The 27,997-nt window shown below is 46.0% G+C and overlaps 1 protein-coding gene across 1 annotated transcript in view; it reads left to right on the forward strand.

Moving 5' to 3' along the window:
- The window catches only part of OTUD7A (OTU deubiquitinase 7A), a 376,613-nt gene that overhangs the window by 79,700 nt on the left and 268,916 nt on the right, over positions 1 to 27,997 (forward strand). The gene's annotated exons all lie outside the window — the stretch shown is intronic.

A 27,997-nucleotide genomic window follows, 5' to 3' on the forward strand; every position in this document is an offset into this window, starting at 1 on the left:
AACTATGGACTGAATTGTGGCCCCATCCAAACTTCATCTGTTGAAGCTCCACCTCCAGTGGGACTATATTTGGAGATGGGGTCTTTAAGGAGGCAATTAAGGTTAAAAGAGGTCATGAGGGTGGGCCCCTGATCCTTATAAGGAAGAGAGAGACTCCAGGTATGTGTGTGCACAGAGGAAGACCATGTGATGACATAGGGAGAAGGGAGCCATGGGCAAGCCAAGGAGAGAGGCCTCAGGAGACATCAGACCCCCAGCACCTTGAGTAAATACATATCTGCTATTTAACCTCCCTCCTCCTTCACCCCCGCCTGCAGCGCCCAGTATTTTCTGATGGTAGTGCTAGCAGGCTAGTATAATGTCCAGTAACAGGTGTGCTTGGCAGAAATAGTCCAACACTAGAGACTCGGAACATACACAGATTGTTCCTTGGAACAGAGGCAATAGGAGCAAATTCTGTTTTTATTTATTTTATTTCAATTATTCAATTAAATATTTAAAAAAATTATTGGAGTATAGCTGATTTACAGTGTGATGCTAGTTTCAGATGTACTGCAAATTGAATCAGTTATACATACACATACATCTTTCTCTTAGATTCTTTCCTATATAGGCCATTACAGAATATTGAGTAGAGTTCCCTATGCTATACAGTAGGTTCTTATTATTTACCTCTTTTATATGTAGTAGTGTGTATGTCAATCCCAATCTCCCAATTTATACCCTGCTCCCTTATCCCCTGGTAGCCTGGTAAAGTTTGTTTTCTATGTCTATGACTCTACTTGTGTTTTGTAAGTAAGTTAACTTGTACCCTTTTTTAGATTCCACATGTAAGCAATGTCACATGATGTTTGTTTTTCTGTGTCTGACTCAGAATAGCCATCTCTAGATCCATCCACATTGCTTCAGATGGCATTATTTTGTGCTTTTTATGGCTGAGAGTGGTATTCCATTGTGCATATGTATCACATCTTCATCCACTCCTCTGTCGATGGATGTTTAGGTTGTTTCCAAGTCCTGGCTATTGTAAATAGTGCTGTAGTGAACACCAAAGTGCATGTATCTTTTAAAATTATGGTTTTCTCAAGGCATATACCTAGGAGTAGGATTGCTGGGTATATAGTGTAGGTCTTTGTTTAGTTTTTTAAGGAAGCTCCATGCTTTTCTCCGTAGTGGCTGTGCCAGTCTACATTCCCACCAACAGTGCAGGAGAATTCCCTTTTCTGTATACCCTCTCCAGCATTTACTGTTTGTAGAATTTTTGATGGCCATTCTGACCAGTATGGGGTGATACCTCATTGTATTGATAATTTTGATTTGCATTTGTCTAATGATTATTGATGTTGAGCATCTTTTCATGTGCCGTTTGGTCATCTCTATATCTTCTTTGGATAAATGTTTGTTTAGGTCTCCCACACGTATTTTGATTGGGTTGTTTGTTTTTTTATTTTGAGCTGTGTGAGCTGCTTGTATATTTTGGAGATTAATCCCTTGTTGGTTGCTTCATTTGCAAATATTTTCTCCCATTCTAAGGATTGTCTTTTTGTTTTCCTTGCAGTTTCCTTTGCTGTGCAAAGTCTTTAACTTCTATTAAGTCCCATTTGTTTCTTTTGTTTTTATTTTCATTACTGTAGGAAGTCTATCAAAAAAGATCTTGCTGTCTTGCTAGAATTTGTCAAGAGTGTTCTGCTTATGTTTCCCACTGAGTTTTATAGTGTCCAGACTTCCATTTAGATCTTTAATCCATTTTGAGTTTATTTTTGTGTATGGTGTTAGGGATAGGGAGTGCTGGAATTTCATTTTTTTTACATGTAACTATCCAGTTTTCCCAGTACCGCTTATTAAACAGACTCTCTTTTCTCCTTTGTATATTCTTGCCTCCTCCATTATAAATTAGGTGACCATAGGTGCATGGGTTTATCTCTGGACTTTCTATCCTATCCCATTGATCTATATGTCTGTTTTTGTGCCAGTACCATACTGTTTTGATTGCTGCAGCTCTGTGGTATGCAAGTTCCTGTTTTTGGAAGAGTTATTTTAACTTAGTAAGTATGAATCTGCGATGGAATCTGGGATGGAATGTGGGTCCTGATGCGGGTAGCTCTCTTTGGAGGACCAGTAATGTGATTTACAGAAGTAACCTCAGGGATAGGGCTGTTTGTGCATCATGGAGGGGGCTGAGCTGGAGAAGATCAGGGCAAGGTCCCAGTGGCCTCTTGAGCCTGTCCTCTGACTGATAAGGGGACAAAGAGGCAGCAGGGCAGGGCACTGAGAGCAAAGCCAGCAGAAGGGGAGGGAGCCCAGCAAGGTTTCAGGTTCCTGGGCGAAGAAGGCCTCCCTAGTGGTAACATGGAATGAAAAACCCAGATTATCAGACTCAGGTCCTTGGAGGTGGCTCCCAAGACTAGCTTTGACCCGAAACAGCCCAGAAATGCCTTGAGCCCAAGGAGCAGGGTGCCGATAGGTTCATTCTCCTGAGAAAAGAGGAAAAGTGAACCCAGCTGGGCATCAGGGGAGCAAGGCTCTCCTTCCAGCATTGCCTGGGACTGGCCATGCACCATCTGGGCTCAGAACCCCGCTATAAAGAAATTAGTGGGTTGAATAACCTAACTCAGGCTGTGGGTTCATGGAGCTGTTTCCTCAAGTGATATCTGATGTCCAAGAACAGCAAATGCAAACTTTGAAACTCATTCAAGAGTGGACCTGGCTTACATACCCTTAGTTATGGGTCCTTGGAGAATTCAGTGAGAAGATATATCTCACAGTATATCCATGTAGTGATCCTGGCTTTAAGAGTTTTGACCTTGCAGGTTAGCATTGTCCAAAATTGGACCCTTTACAGAGAAGCACCATTTATAATTTGCTGTCCCAGGGAAACTGAGCTGTGTGGTTTTCCTGTTTATAAAGGAGATAATATCTTTTTAAATAATGAAATGTCAGCTAGAACCTTAGAGATTTTATTACTAATAAGGTAGTATATTAGGTTAAATATGTATGGCAGTGCCGCCCCCCTCTCCAGGCTGCTTCATGCTCACCAGATGGCAGGCCACCTTTGAAGATGCAGTATTTCTAGTGAGTGAGCTGTCGAAATAGTTCATTGATTCTAAAATGCTCGTCTCACTCATATTCCATCACCCCTGAAGTTGCTGGGAGTCGTGCCCCAGTCTAGGTCCAGGGCTGGTCATGACTGGCTTGGGCACACCTGGTCATGGTAGGTATCACTGCTTTGTGTGTGCTGAGTTTTATTTGCTGGCTAAAACATCTTCAGAGGGATTACACCTGACCCTGCCCTGAAGAGAGATGGTAGTGTGTGTGCGGAAGGAGACAGAGCAGCGGCACTTGGATTGCCTCTTAATGGAACAAGTAATTGTCTTTAAGACATGACTGTGAATCAACACTTCCTTGCCCACCAGAATCAAGTGCTTTCTGTATGCTAAAGAAGGAAGATCTCTAGAGGTAGATGAATTTATCATTCTTTTTTTATTGCTGAGATACATATAAAAAGATCACTCAGCCTGCTGTAAGCAACGAAACACCCCATTCCCTAGCTTGCAGAAGGGAGTCTGCAGCTTGGAATAATGTCCCAAAGGCAACTCTGACCACAGCTTCTCTCCTGAGGCATTATTGATTAAGAATTCCAGGAAGTCTTAAGTTTCTTTTCATGCTTGTGCAAGAGTGATATTGGAAAGAAACTTCTATCTAATATAAATGTAATATAAAAACTAGAAGTGCTAGAAAAATGTGGAGTCTTAGTTAACCTAGAAGCTTACTTTCATTCTTGATTTCTTTAACATTATGTTTAACAACTATGGAGATAACTATCTTTATGTGTCAGCCTGGCTAGATCATAGTATCCAGATTTTGGTCAAACACACATGAGTGCTGCTATGGAGGTGTTTTCAAAATATGATTGACATATAAATGAGTAGACCCTGAGTAAAGCAGATGACCCTTCATGATATTAATGGGCCTCATCCAATCAGATGAAGCCTCAATAGAACAAACTTAGGTCAGCCTGGAAAGAAGGAATTCTGCTTCCAGATGGCCTTCCACCTAAAGCTGCAGCATCAGCCCTTCCCTGGGTCACCAGCCTGCCAGCCCACCCTGTAGGTTTTGGACTTGCCAACCCCCATAATCATGGGAGCCAATTCCTTCAATCAACCTGTCTCGATAGGTAGGTAGGTAGGCACATAGAGAGAGAGAAGAGAGACATATAGATAGAAACCTACCCACACACACCCCCTACTGGTTCTGTTTCTGTGGAGAACCCTGACTAATGCACAGACTCAGGTGCAGTAAACATGGCCGTGGTTCTCTTACCAAACCAAACCCGGGTCTGCTAGCCTTCGTGCAATAAAAATCAATCTCCCGACACTGGGCTGTGGTAAAGGAAAGTGCAGCTTTTATTGCAGGAGCCAAGCAAGGAATTCAGGCAGCTAGTGCTCAAAAGATCTGAACTCCCCAGTGACTTTCAGAGAAAGGTTTTTAAAGACAGAAGTGAGAAAGGGGGATCATGGGTGTGTCATCAGTTCATGGACATTTTCTGATTGGCTGGTGATGAAGTTTCTGAGAGTAAACATCATCAACCTTTTGGTTCCAACTGGTCTGGGGTCTATGTACTTGTGGGAAGCATATAATTAAACTTCTACCTGGTGTGGTTTTCAGTAGACAAAACAGCTCAAAAGATGTGGCTCAGAATATCATCTGTAGCCCTTGAGGAGGAACTAAAGGTCCTTGACTTTGTTTAATGGCTAAACTATTACCATTTGTCTTGCGTGACTCTTTCCCTTTCTTTCTGCAGTTTGTGCACTGCTCTGATTAATTTTACTCTTTGGAAATCAGGGAAGACCTAGGAAGCTACAGTTTTTCTACAGACAAGAGGCAGATGGAGGACATGAGGGTGGAGCATGTCCATTCCGCAAAGGCCCCACAGGGTCCTACTCGGTTACAGTTCCTGCTGTGAATCTTGTTGCATTTTGTGCAAGCTCTTCAAGCCTCATCTTAGCCTTCAATGAAATGTGAATGATGCCCCCTCCTCACTGGCTTATCACTAGTTTCTGGAACAAGGCTGTTAAATTTGCCAAGGTAGCAGGCTTTAGGAGAAGAGCTCGAAGCCCCATGCAGGGGAAGTCACTTAGCACCACTGCTGCATTCAGCATCATGTGTCCTGGGAGGCTTTCCTATGAGTGTAGAGAGGTTAGAGTGTTCCCCGTGGCTCCCAGCTGTGCTCCCAGCCCTAGTGCTCTGTAAAGGCAGATGAGGAAACACTCTCTGGGATCTGCCTGGGAGGACATAGGAAATTCACAGGACCACCAGACCCCTGTTGTCCCCTCTCAGAAATGCTGGAGAGATTGTCCAGTCCATAACTGCATGTGTCATAGCTGCTCCTCCTCCTGCCACAACTCTGCCTCTTCGGAACATTGTAACCCCACCTCCCCCCAGGGCACCTCTCTGATTGAACTCCTAAGGGTATCCAAACTGGATGTTATAAGACTGTTCTGAGCAAATGAAGTGAAACCACTGTGGTGCTAAAATCTGTAGTCAGCCCTCCTCCCAGTGAGTGCCTGGTGGAAAGGAAACCTTGGCATCTTGGGATCACCCACTGGCTGGGAGAGGCCCCCCAGCAAAGCCTGTACATGCATCCAGGATGAACTGTGTCTTCCTGCGTTACCCCTTGCCCTGGATGAGAAGGAGGGGGCAGATCTGAATTTGTCTAGGTTTGTTTGAGTCCCAAGTTGCTGTTTTTCAGAGATAGTCTCCTGTTCAATGTGAAAGAAACATGGTGAACATAACTAGGTTGTATTATCATTTAAAATATTCATAACCCCAGTATTTTTACAGATCTTTATTCAGTATCAGAACAATGACTAAACTCTGGAGAGGAAAGAAATTAGCTGTTCTTTCAATGAACCTAAAAACATTTGATTATTTATTTTTAAGTTAAATCTCAAGTAAATTAATTCATAGATCTGGGTTTATAAGGTTGCCTGTAAACCCCAAGAGAAGCAATAACATTTTATTTACTTACAGGTTAAGATGGTCTCTCTTCTCATGAAATACTCACTTCAAAAGCCAGAGTAGGTTCTTACTGAGGACCCCCAGGAAAGAGACATTCCCTAGCCAGTGGGCCAGGGGGAAGAGAGGCTGCTGAAATCATTTCCTGATTTCCATTACTCAGATGTAAGTTCCATGAAAGCAGGGTTTTTCTTTTGCTTTTGTTCACTGTTCCATCCTCAGACTTTAGAACAATACCAGCTAGCACTTATTATTATTATTTTTTTTAAAGTTGCTGAGCCATGTCCAACTCTTGCAACCCCATGGACTGTAGCCTGCCAGGCTCCTCTGTCCATGGAATTCTCCAGGCAAGAATACTGGAATGGGTAGCTGTTCCCTTCTCCAGGGGATCTTCCCAACCCAGAGATCAAACCCAGGTCTCCCGTGTTGCAGGCAAATTCTTCACCGTCTGAGCCACCAGGGAAGCCCAAGAAAACTGGAGTGGGTAGTCTAGCACTTAGTAGGGGCTTACTAAATGTTTGTTGAGTGAATTAATCAATCACTTATCAATTTATAGTTTTCTCCCATCTCCTTCATCATATGCCAATAACAGTGGGCACTCAGCAAAAATAAGAACTGACCATTTTATATTAGAATATGTGTATATCATTGTGACTATTATGTTGCCTTCTGAATGGTGAGATAGAATTATTAAATAATCTCTTTAAAGATCTAGCTGTCCATGTAAGGTTACTTTGCCAGATGTTAAGGCATACCGCACATATTCAGTGATTAACAATTGTAGTCTCATGCAAGTACAGACAAATGGGCCCATAGCACAGAAGAAGGAACTCAGAAACAGACTTCCATAGGGCAGGAGCTTAATTTATGTTAAGGTGGAGCCACAAATCAATAGAGAAAGTCTCAATACAGAAACTCTCCATAGAGGGAAAATTTCAGTGTAGAGAGAAAGGAACTTGGATCTATACCAAACACAACATACAGAGGTTAAAAATAAAGACTTACTTGTAAAAGATAAACTTATACAGTTAATTGAAGAAGGTTCAGGTATAGGAAGGACCTAGATGAACCTGAAGAGCACAAATAATAAGGCAAAAAAAGAATTTGATCACATCAGAGTTAAGAATTTCTGTTCAATGAAGGTGACCTTGGATTGCACCCACAGTCACATGACATTTTGGGGGGAATCTCACCTATATCAAGGAACAATATGCAGAGAACTGTTCCAAATCACCAGGAACCAAGAAGAGCCCATATGGAAAAAAGGACAGAGTATCTGATCAGACATTTTACAGGACAGGAAACTCACAAGGTTAGAAAGCAAAGGAAAGAGGCTCCAAATTGTTTTTAATCAGAGAAGCATCATTGGAGGGCAACTGATGGACTTTCGTTAAAAGTGACACGGAAAATATGGTAAGCCTTCCACTGGTAGCTCTGATCTAGAAAACAGAAAAACTTAAGAAAATGACCCCTCACTACCCTTTCCAGAACTGTGGTTTAATAATGATTGAGAGTGAGCTGGAAATGTGTGTCACTGTGGTTCAGAAAGAGGCGGAGACAAGTGTAGAGATGCTTTCTAGGAAGAAGACAGCAGTGGACCACGAAGGGGTGATGGAGTTCAGTGATCAGAGAGGCCAGGGAGACTGGACAGGCAGGAGGCATCCCTCTGGCCCAAGGGCTGGAGGCTGGAGGGAAAGGAGATGTTGGCCCTGATCTCTCCTAGGACCTCCACAGCCTAGCTGGTCCCATACCCCCTGCTCTCTGGTTGGTGATCCAGGTAAGTAGCAGCCACCACCAGGCCAGAGTCAGCCCACAGGGTAGGCACTGAAGCAGCTGAGGCCCCTGATGGATGCTGGCAGGGGGGAGGACAGGTCCTGCCCCCTTTTGTGTAGAAGGGCGTCCCCAGCCCTTCCTGGGGAGGTTCTGGGAAGAGCTGGGAAGCTGGGCTGAGAAGCAAAGCTGCACAGGTACCCTGAGATTCCCTCATGGACAGAGAGTGGGGCAAGGCCTAGTTGGTTTGGGGGTCATTCTCAGTGTCCATATGCCACCTGCCACTTCTTGTTGACTGTGAGGTCTGTGGTGTTTGCTGTGGATGGTGGTGGGAAGAGTTATTCCCCAGAGTTCTGGGCAAGACCCCTGGGCCTGTCCTCTGTCCGCCTTCCACCCCTAGGCTACTGCTCCCTGAGGAAGCCCTGTCATTGTCCCGTCATGTGGGTGTTTCATAAGCACTCGTGGGGGCCAGCCACCATCCTGAGTGGGCTCTGAGGTTGCAGAGGTAAGTGTGCCCGCCTTCTTCTGGGGAAGACAATACATAAACAAGAAAATGATCAGGTGGTGATAACCGCGGTGCAGAGAACTGTGGGTGGTATGCCAGAGAGAGCCTGGCCCACTTCAGCCTGAGTGGTCAGCACAGGCTCTCAGAGGAGACATTCAGATTGAGACCTGTACTCAGGGAGGAGCCAGGCTGTGGGAAAACAGATGAAAGAAGTTCCGAGTTCCATAGTGGCCAGCTGGTAGGGGGAGAGGGGATCATGAGGCCTAGGATACCAGGGAGAGAGGCAGAGCTGGGCAGGACAGGCTTTTGTGAGCCTGCCATGGACCCTACATGTGATGGGAAGTCACTGGGAAGTTTTCAGTTGAGAGTGGTGAATCCGGTTTCCTCTTAAAAAAAAAAGTCACATCCTGCTGTGTGGGGCTTGGATTGTAGTCAAGCAAAGGATGCAGGGGTATCAGGCAGCGGGGCAAGAAATGTTAGAAAGTGGCCAAGGTCGGGACACAGAGACCATGAGAAGTGGAGAGGTGAGATCCATGTTCTCATCTGCCCACTGGCTGTAAGTGGAGCCAGGAAAAAAAGAAGTCAAGGAAAGTTTAGGCTCTTGGCTGGGAAGCTGGGTGGGTGCTGGTACTGTTTATTAAGCTGGGAAGGGAAGAGAAGGGAGTTGGAGAGGGTGTGGGGTAGGAAGTGAAGAGCTCTGGCCGGGCAAGGCTGGTTTGGAGTGAGTGGCAACATCAAGAGGGCAGTTAGACGCAGACATTCAGAGTCGCGGGGAGATATCTGAGCAGAGGTAGGACTGTGGCCTCCTCTGCATCACACCGGTGCTGCATTTAGGGAGAGTGTGGATGGAGATGGAGACAGGGGCAGCCCCAGTTGAGCCCTGCACCCCAGGACCTTCATCCCTGGGAACTGGAGGAGGAGGCCCAGGCAAGCCACTGGAAGGCAGATTTCACAAGGGGCTCGGGCCAGCTCTGAGGAATATTCTTGAAGGTTAGTTCATATAAAATCCACTTCATGGCAGATCATAGAATGCAGGTCAGCCTGGTCAACACAAAGCCGACTAGAAAGCCTTTTAGCTGTGGGTTAACTGGGACTTTTTGTACCTGAATCCCTTGTCACAGGCTCATGTCACAAATACCTGTTTAGGTAAACTTTTCCTATTCTACATGCTAGAAGCAGAGATGTGGCTTCCTTGACCCTCCTACTCAAAAAGAGGGGCAAAGCAAGAAAACGAAAAGATAACATATAATGATAGAATATCTATATCTATCATATGATAGATAACATATAATGATAGAATAGAAAATTTTGAAAAATCCCTAATAAATCATTGTGCTGGATTTAGTTTCTCAGTTGTGTCTGACTCTTTGTGATCCCATGGACTGTAGCCCACCAGGCTCCTCTGTCCATGGGGATTCTCCAGGCAAGAATGCTTGAGTGGGTTGCCATGCCCTCCTCCAGGGGATCTTCCAGACCCAGGGATTGAACCCAGGTCTCCTACAGATTGCAAGTGGATTCTTTACCATCTGAGTCACCAGGGAAACCCAATAAATCATTAATTTTGTATATTTAACAAAAATCTAACTTTCCAGGGAGCAAGTGACTCACCTAAGATGATAGTTCATTGAAAAGTCAAGACTAGAAATCAAGACTTCTCCCTCTCATCCCACTGTTTCCACGACAAATATTCTGGGAAAAGAAGTCGCTTTGTATAGTAGTTTGTATTTCTTAATCCCAGACTCCTACTTTGTCCATTATACATAAACTAGACAACAGGTCTTACTGTTTAGCACAGGGAACTTTGTTCTATATCCTATTATAATCTATAATGGAAAAAAAAATCTGAAAAAAAAATAACTGAATCACTTGGCTAACACAAACTGTACATTATTTATAGTTGAATTTTTTAAAAGAAGTCACTTTGGTACATATCCCAGTTCTCTGATTTTTACCCCATCTTACAAGAGGACCTTAACCTCTGATTCTGTCTCCTTGAACCCTTCCCCTTGGGCAGTTGCATAAAGGGGACACTTCTTCTTGCAGGCTGGGGGTGCCTTGAGGCAGTGTGTGCTGCCCCCAGGCTGCTGTTAGTGGGCTGAGGGCAGGCAGGCCCAGGGGGCTTTGCAGGTCACGGAGTCCATTACATTGTCTGAGTTGCGGCAGAAACTAAGGCAGCTCAGAATTGGGGCCAGTTGCCACCCCTGAATGCCTCCATCCTGGGGTCCTGGATGGAATTGTGCCCACCCCACATGCTTAGACTTCAGGGAGCTGTTTTGTGCTTTCTCTTCTTTTTTAAATATCATCTATTTAATGCCCTCTTCCCTTCCTTTCTTCTTTCTTCCTTACTTCCTTCTTGTTAGAGGATTTCTTTGAGTCGAGAGACCTGGGGTCCAGTCATGGCATCCCCTTTTAGGGCTTCAACATTCTTATCTATAAAATAGAGACTTTAGGGTCCCAAACCAGCAGCATCAGCATCAGCTGGGAACTTTCTGGCATTGCACATTCTTGGGCCCGCCCAACCCTCCTGAAGCAGAATCTCTGGGCCTGGGCTCAACCAGTGGTCCTCACATCCCTGCCAATCTGACACCCCTGTGATACCAGTGGTCCCTGCAGCCGATGGACCTGGTCCGTCTGGGAGGGAAGACACTCTTCCTTTCCCAGGATGCTGACTCCACAGGGCAGTGGTGCTGCACCTCCACGGGGGAGACCCTTAAGACCTGGAGATGCATCCAGCCATGAGAACTGTAAATTGTACCCTTGCCCTTCCTCCCAGCTGTTGAGAATCCTTTGACTGGATGGGACCCGAGAATGAAGTCTCCTAGCCCTGGCACCCAAAGCTCTTAACTGCATGAAAATGGTGGGGAGGCAGTGATGGTGGGGTTCAACACAGAACTGCTTTGCATAGTTTTACCTCTGTCTTCACCAGAAATACAACTACTGGTGTCTTTTTGCAGATATAACTGTGACAAGGGAAATAATAAGGATTGGCATTTTCTACTCTCTTTTCCCACCCACTCCCCACCCACTACCCCACCACCTTCCTCTCTGTTGCTGTGCTCTGGAGCCAGAGCATCCATCATCAGATGGATCTGAGAACTGGAAAAAAAAAAATAAGAGCCTTAAACAATTCATATTAGAAAGGGGTAAAAGCTTCTGCTGAATGAAAAACTGGAGCAGTCAAAGGAAAAGAGGAGGAAGGGGCCAGGGTCAGTTGGGGAGTTTAGGGAAGTGGATAAGCCCCAAGTTGTGACACGGGCTCATGGTGTACGCGGTGTGAGTCCCCATCCCTGGTGACCCTCAGGGAAGGTGTCCACTCCCAACTTGCTTACAGAAAAGCCGAGATCATCTAGGTTCAGGGTTAAGGTTAGGGTTAAGAATTAGAGTTACGGTTAAGGATTAGGGTTAGGGTTTTCTTTAGAATGTGCTACATTAGGGTCCAGGACTTTTGTGGTCAGTCACACCAAACGGGCTTCTCAGATGGCTCAGTGGTAAAGAATCTGCCTGCCAATGCAGGACACACAGGAAACAAGAGTTTATCCCTGGGTCAGGAAGATCCACTGGAGAAGGAAATGGCAACCCACTCCAGTTTTCTTGCCTGGAAAATTCTGTGGACAGAGGAGCCTGGCAGGCTACAGGCCATGGGGTCACAGAGAATTAGACACAACTGAGTGACTGAGCACACACACACAGCATCAGACTAGGAGGGGAGGATAGGGGTTTGAAGTGTGATCGCAGAGAAGAGAAGTGTGTTGCCCTGTTCCTACATCTGTTAGTTTCAGAGAGTTCATGTAAAAAGTGGCCTGACTTTATTTTTTTTTCCCCAAAATTAATATTTAGCACTAGAAACTTTGACAGCATTGACATTTTGGTGGGGATTACTTTCTCAGACACTTTGGGAATGATTGTGTTTCTTGGGGAATACCAGACCAGGTGAATAAACATATTTTCCCACTTGTTTGAATGTGAGGCTAAATGTGATTCTGAATTCAGATTAAGTCTGCATCAGATACTCTTAGTTTCTAACCCTGCCTGGGGAAAGGTGTGGCTTGGCAATGCTCAGGATTGCTTACATTGAACACTTACAGATGTTCTTTGAAACCATCTCTCGGTGTTTAATGGGTATATCATCCTTGAGAGATTCCAAAGTTTGAAATTAATTTCCAACCTCTTTAAGAGTTTCATGATGCCAGAGATCTAACTGGGCATGAGAGATGTTCATAGCTGTATGACAATGGCCAGAGAGACTGGTGAGAATGGAATTCAGAGTTGGAGTCCCTGGATCTGATAATTGTATGGCCTTGGAAAATTCACCAAACCTTGAGCCTTGGTTGGTTCACGTGTAAAATGTACATAAAAGAGAATCCTGGAATGTTGAGGATGAAGCAGTGGAGTTGATATGAACAAGCTCTGTATAAACTGAGCAGGTCTCACAGATATGGGTTCTGTGCTGTGGATGACTTTGGGGTTCTCAGCACCTCTGTTCTAAGGATGCTCTTCCCTTCAGCTTGTGTTGGTGCATGTACATAGAAATGGCCCTCTTCATGCACCCCAGTACCACCCTCAGTTGATTGGCAGGTGCCTCACCCACGCCAGGGCCAACACAGTCACAACTGTGGGCTATTGATGACTAACCCAAGGAGGGCACCTGAAGGGCAAGGTGTTCTTTCTTGGGATGTTCCACAGCATTCCTCAGGAGGGTATTCTCTCTGTCAGTAGCCAGTGGGATGAAAAACAGAAGGAGAAGAGATGGGAGGCAAGAGAGCACCATTTGGACACCTTATAGCACAGCATCAGTTCCTGCCTGTCTGGAGCTGAGGCTGCTCTTGGCTCTTGGAGTATCTGCCCTTCCCTTGTGTGTTTTCAGCAGCTCATGTGGGTTCCTATCACTGCAGCCCAAAGAGCCCTTTGGCATGATGATGCCTTCATCAGGGACATTAGTACAAAGTCTTTTCTGTATTTCTCAGGGTCTGAAATTCAGATTTAATGTATTAACACAAGGAAGAGAAAATACAGGTATAAATATTGGAAAGGCAGAAACAAAACTGTTATTCTTTGTGGGCAATGTAATTTACCTAGAAAATCCAAGAGAACCCATTCATTCACCTAGTTATTAAAAAATGAACTCTTGAGTGTTACTCTGGGTGTTGCATTGTGGAATGACAAAATGATTAGAGAATTCAGTGTACTGTCCAATTACAAGATAATGATACAGCAGTAGGTTTTAGGTTAAATAAAGCATATAACAGATTCTTTGATGTTGGACATGTTTGGGCCATTACTGGAGGATTCCCTGTATTCTGTAGTGTCTTAGGCCAGTATAAATACCCTGACTTCTTCTAAGGATCGAACCATATCTAAAGATCTCCCCATATAGTACTCATGGGAGGGATTTTGCACTTCTGTGATTTCTTTGCTAGGTGTGACATTGCCTGCTGTTTCTCTTAAGCCTTTCACCATTGTCTTTACTCAAAGGCTTTCTCACCATTATGATTTCTTTGATGTACTTTGGAGTTTGAATTAAGTCTAAAGAACTTCCCACATTTTTCACACTTTAAGGTTTGTCAGCAGTATGAATGCTCTGATTTCCAGCAAGTAGATGCTGTGCACTGAATACCTTCCCATATTTATCAACGGTCACAGGGCAGCTCTCCAGTATGAGTTCTCTAGCATTCCAAGGCTAAACCCTGGATGAGAGGCTTGCCACCTGGCTACAGCCTTTGGGTCCTCCTCCATTATGCCTTCCCTGATGCAGGGTAGGAGATATATGTTTTCTGCACATAGTCATCTCTCCATAATGGATCAGCACACACCTTAACTCCATACTTGGAAAATTCATCATTCCTATTAGAGAATAAAATCCCTTCCTGCCCTGTCCTTTAAGATCTCAGTTTCAAGGTAATACATAGTTTCACTTGCTGAGCCAACAAATATGTGCCCTCTTTTTGTTCCTTCCCTTACCAAGGGCCCCTTTCATTAGTCCAATAATGCAGTCAAATCTGGCTTAGAAAACACAACATCCTGCCTTGAGATTAAGCTACTTGTTTCCATGACCACATGGTGGGGGACCGTCTTGGGAGCAGAGTCCAGATAGCTTCATGGTTCCAGCAGGACACTCCCACCATGCCTCTGCATGTCACGGTTCTCTGCACCATGGTTGTCTGCCTGCCAGGTCTGATCAGTTCTCCTTGGGTTTCTCACTTGGAGAAGTATCTCTGGCATCAAATATCAGTATTGAGATGTAAAACAAAATGTTCCCTCCTCTTTGAGGTCCTTTGTTTGGAGAAGAACAGGCCTCATGCACATAATGAGGTAGAATGAGGAGGGAGGCTGGGCCATCTCTGACATCACTCCAGGTTCCTGGGTCAGAGCTCTAGTGAAGCTATGGTTCTGAGCCACAGAGAAGCCCCATCAAAGCTCTGCCTGAAGGTCCGTCCTAGACATCCCCATCCCAGGACAAGTTGGCTCTACCTTCTTCCTGGAAATCTTCATTCTCAGACCTTCAACCTGATTTTTTTCTCAGAAACGTTTCTCTGCAGCTGCCTGTGTGGTGACGGAGCAAACAGCAGAGCACAGAGGGCATGGGGTCCAGTGCACACCCCACAGTGGTGCATGTGCATGGCTTCACCTGTCTCCCAAGCACCATCCACAGCTCACCACTGCACCCACAGCTGAGGGACACACCCCAGCCTCCAGCCACAGTCCCTTCTGCTCGCTCACTCACTGTCTGTCTGGCTCCCACAAGAGGAAGTTCCTATGACACGATGTCCTATCCAAGCTCCAGACCTCTTTGCTTTCAGGGCCCCGGCAAATTCAGAAAACAGTGTTGTTGGAAGACAGAGAACTTGCTAAACTGTATAAATAATAATAGTTGCTAATATTAATTGAATGCTTATTCTATACCTAGCCCTATTTTGTGTACATTATATCATTGAATCTTCGAATCTGCCTTACCAGGAAGGTGCTACTTGCCCCATTTTATAGGTGAGGAAACTGAGGCTCAGGAGGATTATGTTGCTTGTTCAAAGTGACATGCCTAATATGTGGCTTGAATAGGACAGCTTTCACTGCTTTACACACAGACTCAAATATCCTGGCTCCAGTGCAAGGGTATTCTTAAGTTGATTTCTTTTTGGCTTGATTTACTCTAGTTTTTGTGGTTTTAGTTCTGTGACTGTGACTGATGGTGAAGGGAACAAGTGCTATTGGTACGTTTGGTGCTACTACATTACTTTGTGCAAAGGCGCCAGCACTGGGACCCACCTTTGTTTTTGCATCATGAGTGTCAGCGTAGTGAAAAGACAAGCACCATCTTAGAGGAACTGTTTTGACCTTGTGGGTCCCCTGGAAGGGTCTCAAGGAAGCTCCACTCTGGGGTTCTTTCACCACCAGGCCAGGCCCCTGGGTGCTGGAGACATCATCCCCGCCACACTTGCCCACAGCAGGTTGTTAAGCGCTGCTTTTTCATTTCCTGTTTTCTAGCAGCTGGGAGTTCTACCCTTTTTTCCTAGTCTTTAAGCACTTTCTCTCGTGGTTTCCAGAATGCCACAGCATTTTGGCTTCTCCCCAGCTCAGTGGCCACCCCTTGCCCAGCCTGTGTGCTGGTTCTTGCTATTTCTGCATCTGTCTGACCTTCAGATGTTGGAGTTCTTGTAGGCTCAGCTCAGAATCCTATTCTCTTTAACTCAGCTCTTGTTTGGTGTCTCAAGGCCCATGGCTTTCGATGCCAGTTTTGTACAGATTCCCAAAGTTACTCCTCCACTCAGAACTGTCCTTCATGCCTGGGGCCAGTGGCTGGTCACCCAGGTGATGTCCCCGCATTAACATGGGGTTCCAAAGGGAGATCTGCCTGTTGGCCAGCTCCTGCTCCAGGCCTCCTGATGTTCAGGGGATTTGGATTCATGCATTGCACCTCACTTTCTCTCAGCACAGTCAGTCAATCCATCATGAAGTCATAAGAAATTATTTCCAAAATTACTTGCTTTCTGTTGTCATGGCCCCACATCAGGACTGTTACTGTCACCGTCTACTTGGTCTGCTCTGCCCCCATTCCAGCCTCTCCCCGACACCATCCCCCTGACCAGGGCCCCCCAGGTCAGGTCCTTCTGCTTCACTCGTTCACCACTCCTCAGACTTCCACCTCCCTTCCTGCACCCACAGGGCCCTGTTCCTCACTTTCTGACCTCACCTTTTGCCTCTTCCCCTGCCCATCCTGTCCAAGCACACTGACCTCTAGTGGACTCTGGGGACAGACTCAGCCTTCAGCCACCTTTGGGCTTTCTGTTATTGGTTGTGAAACTCCTTTGGGCCTCATTTCAGTGATCAGGTTCACAGCTGATCTCCTACATCCTCTCCCCTACCTCCAGGCTCCTGTATTGCCTCACTCCACAGCCCGTCATAACCCTGACCCTTGCATTCTCACCACATGGTGAGCCCCCACCAGTGTGGATTCTCAGCCAGCCAGCTGGAGCCCACCTGCCTTGTTCACAGGAGGAGGCAGGAGGGTGCAGTAACCACGTCAGGAACAGGGGCATCTCACAAGAGCCCCTGCCCACCAGTGAGAAAGCACATACCCTCAAATGGCCAAAGGACCAGGGGAAACAGTTTACAAAAGAAAAATAGAAATGACAATTGAGGTTTCAAACCATGTCCAACTTCCCTAGTAATCATTTTCTGGAAAACCACTTGGCAGTGTGTACCAGGAGCCTTGAAACCCATACTTAGTGCCCCACAGACCCGCTTTTAAGAATCTTTCCTAAGGCTGTGACTAAAGATACAATGCAGACCTATATGTGAGGATGTTTATCCCTTCTTATTTAAAATCTGTCCTGTGTATTTGGAGGCAGTAAAAATGCCCTTCAATAGGATGCAGGTTAAATGAGTGAGCAGTGGGTGAGCTGAGTGCCCCTGTGTGGCTGGAGTGTAGATAGTCCTGGGGATGGAAAGGCTCCGTGGGGACCAGGCAGTTCAGGGCATCGGGCGCCAAGTCAGAATCTAAGGGGAAGGGAGGATGTGTGGTCCTCGCTGACCCAGGATAGACCTGGGGTGTGTGTTGCCTTTAAAAATGTTAAGATGTACCATTGTCAGACTGTAAAATACCTTCTTGTGAGCAGAATTGCAAAGCCGTGCCTTTCAGGAGAGACAACTGAGTGCCAAGGATGATTTTACAAAGTTGGGGAAACCTGGGAGGGTCACTTGTTAAGTATAGCTTCCCATGGCCTCAAACTTCGACACACTTGAGCTGGTCTGGTTTAGGGTGTTCTGGTTGCTTACTGCTTCATAGCCAATGACCCCACAACTTAGCACATAAACCATCTATTTATTAAGTTGGATTCAGACACCATGAGGAAGTCTTGTCTCTGTTCCATGATGTCTGGGGCCCCAGCTAGAAACAAAGAGGAGATTAACCAGAAGACTCATCTTGGAGCCTGGGTTTGGATGACGTGAACACTGGCCATTGGTATAGGGTTCCAGGAGTCAAGGCTGCATCACCTGCGATCACCCATTCTTGGAGGTTGCCCCTGCCTGCTGTGTTCTCTTGATCCTACAGACGTGAGCCCCCCTGGAATCAAGGGTACATGTAGTAGACACCTCCTCTTGGGGGAGGGGTGGCAGGGCCACATGGTAGGAGAGCAAACATGATGAGCATTGATGGGATACTGGAAATGCCCTTGTCTTGTAGAATAGTTACTAATTGTAAAATTGTCTTTGTAGAATAGTTACTAAGACAGCGGTATTAGTAACTTTAACCAGGCAAACAAGAGGCTGACATATATATAAACCTGCCATTAAAATTTGCCATGAAAACCCCCTAGGTAGACCCAGAATATGTACCCCTGTGGTCAGTGCATCCTTCTCCCTGGGGAAAGTCTACAGAAGCTGCTGACTGTTTAGAACACAGGAATGCAAGGAATTGAAGGGCAGGGCCCAGCATTTCCAGCCTAGTGCTGGCCTGTCTTCTGTAGAGATGTACTTGACAGTTAACTTGGCAGAAGATTCATCCAGATCCCCTGGTCCTTTCTCCTCTGTGGAAGGCAGTGAGCCACTCTTTCTTTATGGGGCTTTTCTTACCAAAGAGGACTCCTTCCTCTGTTCTCCCCACAGAATGTGAGGAGACTTAGTTACTAAGTGAAAACTCCTTATTAACTCCTTTTCCCAGGCAGGGGCATCTTCCAGGGTCACTGAAACCTCGGGCTTCAGAATCTGCAGGCCCAGGGCTGACTGTCACAGACGCTGAGCTCAGGAGGGCTCCTGCATTCTGCAACACTCTCTCCTGTAAGGAGGCTTGATTGAGGGTTCTTGTTACTTTAATTCAAGAGTTTAATTCAGAGTGAGGTTGATTACCCCCCTGATATCTAAAGAACAAACAGCTGTTTCTTACATTTCAGGAACCCCTTTAAGTAAATGATATAGATATAGTATATACATAAAGTAGAAGTTAGCTTGAACATTAAGTGCTTGCATGTCCATTATTAGAAGTGGAGAAAGCTGCAGGAAATTTCATGGGGCCAGCTAAATTGATGTCTGGTTGCTTTATTTTTAAGTGAATCTGTAGAGCAGAGAGGCAGATAATGCAGAGGCTTTTAATTATAGCTTTGGTGGCCTGCCTGCTTCTTCCATTGTCACTCTTGAGTCAAACCAGGCTCTTTTTCCTGTATGACGATGGATCACTCCCCCCAGGAAGGATGTATCACAGCACATTGTGTTGCTCTGTCCTTGGCCTCTGGGCCACCCTTTGTATGTTTGTATGTATGTTATTTGCTCCGTTGTGTCCGACTGTATTGTGACCCCAGGGACTGTGGCCCATCAAGCTCCTCTGTCCATGGAATTCTCCAGGCAAGAATACTGGTGTGGGTTGCCATTCCCTTTTCCAGGGGATCTTCCCAACCCAGGGACTAAACCTAGGTCTCCTGCATTGCAGGCAGATTCTTTACCTCTGAGCCATCAAGGAAGTCCCTTGTCCACCCTAGGAAACTTCAAAGGCCTTCACTGAAAGTAGACAGGCATACAGTTCCCAACCTCTTGCAGATTCCCTTTGTAACTCTTTCAGAGTTGGTAGGACCCTAGAACGGCCAGGCCCCTTCCCTTTGTGTCACTGTGTTTTAGCCACGCCGCCCCCACCCCCACACCTACTGAGTCCCTCTCACTCACCCTCTCCAGGCCTCTGCAGTGTCCAGGAGGAGGGCTCTGGTGACCAGAGGTTAACAATGACCATTTGGTTTGCTGTTCTAGAAATTTCACCAGGGCCCAAATCTGTGCTGAAAAAGGTGTGACAGTACTTTGAAGGTGTTTCCTGGAGGTTCAGACCAGACCGACGTCGACATCTGTTTCATACACAGAGCTAGGGCAAGGTGCAGGTTTCTTCCTGTACCTACTTCTTTACAGTGAGGTATCCAGCAGGAATGTGCATCTTTTTGTGTGTGTAACAAATGCTATTTATATGAAGTGATTGACTTTATCACACCCATGAGATAATTCTGACGCCAGGTTTGCTTCCCGTGCGGCCTCTAAGAACATGGATAAAATGCATATGCTGCTGGGCTGCCTTTGAGTGCAGGTTTAAATCAGTGAGGCAGATTTCTCAAAGTGTGTTAGCACTGTGTGACTCTTCCTGGTGGGAGTTTCATTTCTAAGATCCCAGCCAGGTGTCCATTTGGGGTCCCAGTGCTACAAAAGAAAGGGACACAGGGCCTCCAGGGGTGAGCTGACCTCTGGGCTCAGCTGTGCACGTGGGCCCGGGAAGTGCAGTGTTTGACCTTGACAGTGAGCCTGGGAGAGAGCTAAAGGGCGGACAGTCTTTTTTTTTCAAAATGACATGAACCCTTCTGTAGAAATGAACTGTTTGGATATATTCAAAGTGTCTAAAGATACTTGAAGAATGTGACTTCCAAACCCTCCTTTACGATAGATCTAGAGTGGCCAGGCTCCTTTCATTTGTATCCCTGTATTGTAGCTGCCACCCCCACCCCACCCCATCCCACCCCCGCTTACCTCCCAAAGCCCCACAGAGGAGCCTTGAAATTCTTCTGAGGTAGAACTTGGACCACAGCCTTGAGTTACTGTCCTTAGACTTTCTGGTTGCTCCTTCCACCCCTCTGCCTCTTCCTGAGATAGAGGCCCCTGCATCCCACTGGTCCACACTTGGCCAACCACCAGGGACTCTGTGTCTAAGAACCATTCCCTTTCTTCCTAACCTGCCTGTCCTGGGGACCCCTCCAGGCACACAACCTCCCAGGTGCTGTCCCCCCACGCTTCACCCCCAAAAACCAAGTCAGAGACTGGGGAGGGGTCTCTTGTCCCCCGCCTCTGCCGCCTTTCCCTTCCCTACCAAGACTTCTTGTTGCCCCTGCCTGCTTCCCTTTCCTGTGTCCGTCCCCTGTCTCCCCTCCTCGGCCAGTGGAGCCATGGATGTAAACACCGTGGCCACCTTCTGACCAGGCTCCTGCCTTTGCTACCTTGCATAGAGCACTCCTCTGTATGCAGAATGGTCTGCAGCCCTTCCACTTAGCCCCCTTTAGGTAGAACCCACCCCCCACCACATGAGGTCTCACTCAGTGTGCCTCTGGGGTGGAGGCCCCTGCCTGGATGGGCCTTAGCCTGCTGGGGCTACTGACCCCAGCCTGATAGACTAGCCCTGGACCCCACCTTCCAAACACTGAGCCCCACCTATGCTGCCTTGCCTGAGCTGGGCTCCCAGCCCAGCCTCCTTCATGGATAGAGGGTGAGGGGCCTCCCTCCATTTCCTAGCCATGCCTTTAGCACAAGACCCCAGAAATCCTTCAGGGCCTCCAGAGTCCATGCAAATTCCCTGACACCCTACGAGGTAAAGATCACATTTAATATGGTTCAGCATTAACCTTTTGGATCACCTTGAACCCATAGGAATACCAGCTATTGGGGGGAGCTATAGATTGCATGCTATGTCTCCCTAAAATGCATACACTGAAATCTTAACTGCCAGTGTGTTGGTACTAGGAGGTGGGGGCTTTAGGAGATAAATTTAGGTCATAAGGATGGAGCCCTCATGAGTGAGGTCCTTTATAAAAGGGACCCCAGAGAGCTCCCCTTCCCTATCCACTGGGTGAGGACACAAAAGGAAGGCACTATATATGCACCAGGGAGTGCCCACCAGACACTGAATATGCCAGCACCTTGATCTTGGACTTCCCAGCCTCTAGGTCTGTGAAAAGTGGATTTCTGTTGTTTATAAGCCACCTCACCTATAGTAGGCTGTTATAGCAGCCCAAATGGACTAAGACAAGGGGTCAGGTGGCTTTATAACAAGACGCTCCTTTTCACAGAAGGATTAATGATAGGAACCTATTAAATGAATAGTAAACATCGCTACTATATACTTAAAGCCTAGTTTCATTTTCGAGAAAATTAAACAACTGTTTTTAGGGCCAAAATGATGTTAACGGCTCAGCTCTGGGTTTGCACATCCCCCAAATGGTGTTGTAAGGACCCTTCAGTTCCTGTGGATGGACCTTAGCAGTCCTGTCCCAATGCAAAGCTGTTTGGTACACAAGGAATGCCCTTCTTTTTCCTCAGTGGTCCTGAGTTTTATGGTCCTTTGATTTCAGTGTAGTTGTAGTTTTAGTTTTAGTAGAGCAAAGCAGGTCTCCACTGATAACGGAACTATAGCTGTCCTCACCCTATCTGGTGAGAAGGCAACCATGCTCAAATTCTGGCCACAGTAAATTGGGAATGATCGGTCTGACAAGGAAATACTTCTTTTCCTGCGAGGATAGGACGCATCTCAAGAATGGGTCTTCCCTTTTTTGGCCAATTTCTCCCCATGATGCTGAACCGGATTTTATCTGAGGCTCCCTCCCTTGAATTCCTGCTTCTCTAGATTGGATAGCTTAGTGTGGCTGGGCAGTTCTGATGCTGACCACCCAGGGTCAGCACAGACCCCACAAGTTAAGAGCGTGGTCCCTAATAAGCCTGCCTCACTTCAAACACCAGACACAAGTTCCACAGTCCCCAAGTAACCTGGGGCCCAATCGCTTCTGACCAACTGCTGCAAGTTACAGTTTTATAATAAAGGTGCAAATCAAGACCAGCCAAATGAGGAGACACACAGGGAGCCTCCCTGCCCTCTCCCTGTGGAGTTGGAGCGCATGACCCACCTGGCACAGATGTGGTCACCAACCAGGAAGGTCCCCAAAGTCATTGTGTCCAGAGTTTTTATTGGGGTTTCACTATGGAGACATGTTTGATTGGATCACTGGCCGTAGGGAACTCAGTCTCCAGCCCCAGTTCCCTCTCAGAAGGTTGGGAGGTTAGGCTGATAACACTTAACTCCAAGTCCCAACCCACTAATCACTAATCACATGGCTAGTCTTTGTGGCCTGGGCAGCCTGTCCTGAATCATCTTGTTAGCATAAATGTAGCTGTGATCCAAGGGATCCACTACAAATGACAGAGACTCTCCTATCACTTAGGAAATCCCAGGGATTTAAAGGTTACCTCCCAGGAAGCCAGAGAGATTCTTTGCTAGAGAACAGTCTGTCATTACAGGTTAGTAAATTATGCTGTGGTTTCTAATATAGATCCGAGTGTCAAACTAGGAGATTTGAATTCCAGCTTTGCACCAGCCATGTGACCTTGGGCAAGTGACTTCAACTTTCTGAACCTCTCTTTCTCCCTCTGCAAAATGGGGATGATGATACCTCATAGGATAGTAGAAGCAATGAAATAAAATAATGCCTATTAAGTGCTTATAACTGTTCTTCACAAATAGTATATCTTCTGTGTCGCTTGTCACTATGTTTTTAAAGAAGGGCAATCAGGGTCATGAAATATTACCTGTATACAAAACCTAACTTAAAAATGTTGATTTTCTTCTTCTTTTTTTTTCTTAAGCTGTTGCTTTATACCTCAAAAATCAATTGACTTTTTGATCCTGGTTAGCAAAGTGCAAGTGAGTAAGTAAGTAAGTGTTAGTCACTCAGTCGTGCCTGACTCTTTGCGACCCCATGGACTGCAGCCCACCAGGCTCCTCTGTCTATGAGATTTTCCAGGCAAGGATACTGGAGTGGGTTGCCATTTCCTTCTCCAGGGGATCTTCCCAACCCAGAGATCAAACCCGGGTCTCCTGCACTGCAGGCAGATTCTTTACTGACTGAGCTACAAGGGAAGCAAGTGAGTAAAAGTGATATTAAATGCATGATACTCTTCTCCACCTTGAAAATATTCATTTGTTCATCCACTTAAGTTTTAGCAGACCTACTGTTCACCAGCAGCTGTATCCAGAGCTGGCGGCATTGGGGGAAGTCTCACCCCTGCCCTCAGGACACCTCCTCAGCCACATTACAGACTCAAATGGTAGGAGTGTCTTAGTCCTGGCAGTGAGGACAAAGTGCTATAGACTGGATGTTTCACAACGGAAGTGTATTTCTCATGGTTCTGGAGCCTGGAAGTCCAAGATCAGGGACCAGCGTGGCCAAGTTCTGGTGAGGACTCTCCTGGGTTGCAGAGTGCTGTCTTCTCATATCTTTATTCCATGGAAGGAGTGAGGGAGCTCCCTGGGGTCTCTCAGAAGGTCACTAACTCCATTCAAAACTTCTACCTCCTAATACCATTGCACTGAGACTAGGATTTCAGTACATGAATTCTGGGGAGACACAAACATCCAGACCACAATCAGTAGTGAAGTTCAGTGGAGCACAGAGGGAGCTGATCGTTCATTCCTGTTCCTGGATGCTATCCAGGCCTTCCTGCCTTCTTGTGGCCGCCTGTCAGTTCAGTCAGTGAATCTCCAACATCAGCTCCAGTCAGGCCATTCCGGGCAATCCCCTAGGGCATGGAATCCATTCCGTAGATCATAGCCAGAATATTTTTTTAATGAAATAGAATGAAAAATAGATGTACTTTAAAGGGTAGCCAGGGTAATTTTTGGTTCATACGTAAATGCCCTGACTCTCATGTAAAACGCATCTCTCATGGTTGTGTGAATTTAAAAGTGTGAAAAGCACTGAACTCAGAGGCCAAGTCACTTCTCACCAGGTGGCTGTTGGAGGCCTCTGAGGAAGGATGGGAGGCTGAGAGGGCTGTGTGTCCTGAGCAGAGGGCGCAGGGGGCCAGTAGTGCTCCCGCTCTCCCTTCCCCCCATGCTCTGCCAGGAGCTCAGAAGACCAGCCTCATGCTACCCAAGCCAGCCTCAGCAAGGTGGTCAGGGCAGCCCACCCATGAAAGTGTCCTCAGCTGGCGGCACTCAGACACCAGTCAGCAGGCCCACGTTGGGTTTCAGGGGATGGGGGTGTCTTCACCTCTGACATGGGCACCAACACACGGGAGCTGCCAGCCATCAGTGGGGTCAGTGAGCAGAGGGAGGGCTGTGGATGTGCAGGGTTCCAGCATGTTCCAGAACATTCTAGAAAGTGCATGCCTTTGCCCTGGGCTTGGCCTTTCTCCAGCACCCTCCACAGAGTGGTTTGCCACACCTCTCCACACACCTTGGAAGTGTTCTGCAGAATAAACCTGAACCATACTGGGTGGGTGCCAGGCCCTGTAGTGGGGACACCCACCTGGGCTGCTCTCAGAGGCAGCCCTGCGGGGGAGGCGGAGGGAGCTTCTTCTCTGGGACCCGGCCCAGAGCTTCAGCTGTGACTCAGAGCAGAATGTGTGTCCGCGTCCACTCAGGTATAATATTCTTTTTCCCTGGAATATTCTTCTGTTAATTTTTAATAATTTGTCTTTACCTCAAATATTAATTGTATGACTTGCAGACTTAAATCCAGCTTTTAATACGCTGCTGCTGGAAATCAGACTAGTTGGAGAAATCAAGGCACTCACATGTCTGTGGCCTGGGTTTTTGAGATGTCCATGTCCACCCCCAGGTGTAGCCAGTTCCGACTTTGACCTCCTGAGGGAGGCACTGACATGATTCTCTTTCTTGCTCCCTTCCTCTGCTACGTTCCCCATTTCTAAAATCATTTCCTTTAGGCATTCAGGAGCAAGACTTTGTCCCCTTAAACTAAAAGCCCACTCAGTAGGACTGGGTTAGGAAAATGGTGTCTCCCATGAAAAAGATCACATTTTGTTGCTTGAAAACTCAGTTTTCCAATAACGTTTCCCCCCAAATATTTGCACAGCTAAGCCCTCAAATTCTCCATGCATTTGCATCCTCGTCGTCTTCTCCACCAGGCTGTTTGATTTTATGATCTTCTCTCCCATTCCCACCCTCTCTGGCCTAGCAGGCCAGGTACTCTGTTTTAGTCATGGCTCTTCATAACTGACTCATAACCTCTTCTTTAAAGGACTTATAATCTTTTATAATGGACTCATAACCTCTTGTTTAATTGGCATTTTTAATATCAAATATTCACTGTCTGTCTCACCTACTGGAACATCAGCTCCCTCAGGGCAGGGATTTTTGTCTGTTTACTCCTATGCCCTGAGCACCTAAAATAATTTCCATTACGTGATTATTTGTGGAATGAGCAAATGCTGGATTTTTGCTATATTCACTGAGACAGTAGAAATGCTGCAGGGAGTGAACAGAGTTCATTTACTTGAGTGTTTGTTGATTGATTGGAAACAACAGTGTCACTTTGTATATTTCATATGATTTAAACCCATTGGAAGCTCCAGCCTTCAGCTTGCCCTTCTCACTTTTCAGACGAAAAACAGAAATACAAATACTAACAGTCACCTAAATTTATACAGATAGTGAAGAGGACAACCTGGAACTTGAACTGGCTTGAATGGGAATGATGCTGCCACACAGGGCAATGAACTTGGTCAAATAATTTATCAGTCATCATCTTAGGAAACTGCCAACACATATAGGATTTATATAAATAAAACTCCATCTTAGGTTTCCCACATTCTGTAACACGAAGCAGAATGCCTGCCAACTAATATTTGTTCATTCAATGTTTGTGGAATTACACATACACATATATGTAATTATAATATGCAAGCATGCTCAGTCATGTCCGACTCTTAGCAACCCCATGAACTGTAGCCTGCCAGGCTCCTCTGTCCATGGGATTTCCCAGGCAAGAATACTGGAGTGGGCTGTCATGCCCTTCTCCAGGGGATCTTCTTGACCCAGGGATTGAACCCTCATCTTCTTCAGTGGCAGACAGTTTCCTTACCACTTGAGCCAGTTGGGAAGCCCTTAATTATAATAGCCAGCTAATGTCAACATCCATTGGATCATAGAAAAAGCAAGAGAATTCCAGAAAGACATCTACTTCTGCTTCATTGACTACACTAAATAAAGCCTTTGATTGTGTGGATCACAACAAACTGAAAAATTCCTGAAGAGATGGGAATGCCAGACCACCTTACCTGCCTTCTGGAAAACCTGTATGGAGGTCAAGAAGCAACAGTTAGAACCGGACATGAAACAACAGACTGGTTCAGAATTGGGAAAGGAGTACATCAAAGCCATATATTGTCACCCTGCTCATTTAACTTATATGCAGAGTTCATCATGCAAAATGACAGGCTGGATGAAGCACAAGCCAGAATCGAGATTTCTCAGAGAAATATCAATAACCTAAGATATGCGGATGACACCACCCTTATGGCAGAAAGTGAAGAGGAACTAAAGAGCCTGTTGATGAAGTTGAAAGAGGATAGTGGAACAGCTGGCTTAAAACTCAATATTCAGAGAACTAAGATCATGGCATCCAGTCCCATCACTTCATGGCAAATAGATGGAGAAACAATGGAAACAGTGAGAGACTTTATTTTCTTGGACTCAAAAATCACTGCAGATGCTGACTGTAGCCATGAAATTAAAAGACACTTGCTCCTTGGGAGAACAGTAGTGACAAACCTAGACAGTGTGTTAAAAAGCAGAGACATTACTTTATCAACAAAGGTCTGTATTGTCAGAACTATGGTTTTTCCAGTAGTCATGTACGGATGTGAGAGTTGGACCATAAAGATGGCTGAGTGCCAAAGAATTGATGCTTTTGAACTGTGGTGTTGGAGAAGACTCTTGAGAGATTTCCTTTGACAGCAAGGAGACCATACAGTCAATCCTAAAGGAAATCAGTCCTGAATATTCATTGTAAGGACTGATGCTAAGCTCCAATATTTTGGCCACCCGATGCAAAGAGCCAACTCATTGGGAAAGACCCTGATGCTGGGAAAGGTTTAAGGCAGAAGGAGAAGGGGATGACAGAGGATGAGATGGTTGGATGGCATCACCAACACGATGGACATGAGTTTGCACAAGCTCTGGGAGATGGTGAAAGACAGGGAAGGACATGCTCCAGTCCATAGGGTCGCAAAGATTTGGACATGACTGAGCCACTGAACGACAACAATATAAACATTAATCAAAAAAATCCACTAAAATTGAAGATACTCAGGAAAAAGCACCACTTTCAACATTATTAATATTGGAACAAGTGCTTTCATTCCTTGACATCGTTTACAAACTTCTGGAATACACTGCAAATTAATAAATGAAGTGCGAAGTGTGCGTGTGTGCTCCATCATTTCTGACTCCTTGGGACCCCATGGACTATAGCCCACCAAGCTCCTCTGTCCATGGAATTTTCCAGTCAAGAATATTGGAGTGTGTTGCCATTTCCTCCTCCAGAGGATCTTCCTGGCCCAGGGATCAAATCCGTGTCTCTTGAGTCTCCTGCATTGGCAGGTGGATTCTTTCCCACTGCGCTGCTTGGGAAGCCCTCAATAAATAAAAGTGGTTGTCAATATTAACCATAGTTAGAATTTATC

Source organism: Dama dama, chromosome 13 (genome assembly GCF_033118175.1).
Source record: "Dama dama isolate Ldn47 chromosome 13, ASM3311817v1, whole genome shotgun sequence".
Lineage (NCBI taxonomy): Eukaryota > Metazoa > Chordata > Mammalia > Artiodactyla > Cervidae > Dama > Dama dama.